Raw genomic sequence first — 2,601 nt, forward strand, 5'->3', positions numbered from 1 at the left:
CTCCGCCTTTCTGACCTGTGGACACTCACCTGGGACACCAACTGTGGGTCAGAGGCTCACACGGGATCCATACCTAGGAAATCTGCATTTCCTGGCACCAGAAATAGGGCTGGAAGGGCAGCCTCCATTGTGCCTTAGTGCAGTCCCCCAACCTAGAAATCTACAGACCAGCTTGACTGTGCAGATCCCTCCCACAAGGCCATTAGGAAATGCTGGCCTGAGGGGATCAGCCCTCCCCATTTGACCTATAGATTGCCCAGGGCTTTAGTTGCTGGGTAGTTGCCACACCCTGCATCATTTCATGGCCAAACATTCCCAGCTGGCCTCCAGCACTGTGACTTCACATTTCAGAGAGTGTTTCATGCAGATCTTTACTGTCAACAGAAACTTGGGGAGATCTTGGGGATCTGTGGACCAGTCCCAGACAGCAGCTGGTCTTGCTGTGATCTGTGACTTTTGTGGGAATGCACAAACATTTACAGAGGTTTTAGCAACACTGAGGCTGTGTTGATATGAAGGCCATTGTCTCCCTGAGACTCTACCCAACCTGCAAATTGCCCCAGGTGGCCCATTGACAGTGGACTTCCACCACCCTGCCCCTTTCCTGGTTTCCAAGTCCTCACAAACAAACTTTGGCTAGTGCAGTGCAGGCATTGTGGAGAAATCTGTTTCAGGCAGACCTCTGCTGCCTGTAAGAGCTTCAGTGTAGTCTGGGGGGATCACAGGGGTTTGTGGGAGTGCCCCAGATGACAGCTGGCCTCACTGAGATTTATGACTACAATGGAAATAGGCAGGCACAAAAGTTGCAGCAAAACTGAGGCTGTATTGGCCTGATGGCCCTTGTCTCCCTGAAATTCTTTTTCACCCAAACCGCAAAGTGCCTGCAGCGCAATGACAGATAGCATCCCCTGCCCTGCTCTTCTCTGGGGTTGTGCTTTCTGCACAGGCAACAGACTTTGGCTAGCACAGTGAATGCATTTTGGGGAAAACAGTTGTGGCCAGACCACTGCTGCCTGTATGAGCTGCAGTACCTCTTGGGGAGATCACGGGGGTTTGTGGGACTGCCCCAGACAGCAGCTTGTCTCCCTGTGATCTGTTAACTACTGCAGGAACGTGCAGACACAGAAAGTGCAGAAAACTGAGGCTACTGCCCCAGCCAATACATAAAGTGCCTGCAGCACGTTGACAGGCAGCTGCCTCTGCCCTGGGGTGGCACATTCTACACAGTCCACAGATCTCAGCCAGTGAAGTGAGCAAAGTTCAGAGAATACAGTGCCAGTGCCTGCCAGCATGAGATACGATATCGTTTGGGCAGATCTCAGGGATTTTGTGGCCCCATCAAAGATGACTGTAGGTCGTACAGTGATATCTTACTTTGGTGGGATCCTGTACTCCCAGAGCTGGCTTCAAGTCTGGTGCTAAGCAGGCCTGATGGCCTTGTGCCTCACTGAGACAATACTCCATCTAACCCACAAATTACCAATGGAAAGCCTACTCCCAGGCAACCCAGTCCCATCTTATGCTTTCCTGGGGTCTTGAATTCAACAGCAAACAACAGCACTCTGTTGGTTCAACTGACACAAAGTTTGGTCATCTGGGAGAATCAGTCAGTGGCAGGCCACAAATGCATGTCCACAAGCTTCAGTAATTCTTAAACAGAGTTCCAGTATTTGCAAGCCCAAGGTGGGCAGCAGCCGGCCTTACTACGATTGGAAACTTATACAGAGAGCCACAGAGACAGCACTGGCACGTAAACTGACAATGCAGTAGCAGGGGGAAAGTTGCTCGAAAGGGCCAGGAGAATTCTGGGGTTGCTGCACTACCTAACATGCATATCACCCAGAGGCTCTCCCAGTTTCAGAGACTTACAAGGGCAATTGACAGGCAGTGTCAGGCCTTGAGGAGCATTGGCATCTCTGCTAAACTGCTGTAGGTGAGGGACGGGGGGATAACTGATTGCTGCCTACAGCGTTGTCTCTTCCACTTACCTATAGATCCAGCATAGACAACAACCATCTGCAGACCGCTTTGTAGCTCCCACCAGGTAGCCCTGAACAATCAAAGGCAGTGGCTAACCTTGGCCTACTGGGGAGCTACTTCCTAGGGGCCACAAAACCAACGCACCCAGTGGCCGGCACTAGACCACAACATTGCAACACCTGACTAGTCCCATTAGTGATACACACAAATGGCGGTCTCGAAAAATACACAGACCTGCCAGGGCAAATCCCACTTGGTAGGGTTAGCCCCCACATAGTAACTCTTACCCTGTGGGCACAGCCAATTCCCACAATTAGTCAGCCAGAGCATTAATCCCATCCACTGATGTATTGACACCAATAAAGGCTTAGCTACAACAAAAGATCACATACAACCCACACAAAGATCACATCCAGAGCCCCCAACACAGGGGATCAGGGAGAGTGCACTACTGGGTCATATAGGACACCTTCCACATAAGGCTATCTAGCCAAGTCCAAGAGACAAACAAATATTCCTAACACATAGAAACAAACACAAAAAGGTGAATAAAATGAGAAAACAAAGAAACATTCTACAAATGAAACAACAGGAGAAACTCCAGAAAATAAGCTCAATGAA

This window comes from Rousettus aegyptiacus, unplaced genomic scaffold, assembly GCF_014176215.1.
Source record: "Rousettus aegyptiacus isolate mRouAeg1 unplaced genomic scaffold, mRouAeg1.p scaffold_m13_p_2, whole genome shotgun sequence".
Lineage (NCBI taxonomy): Eukaryota > Metazoa > Chordata > Mammalia > Chiroptera > Pteropodidae > Rousettus > Rousettus aegyptiacus.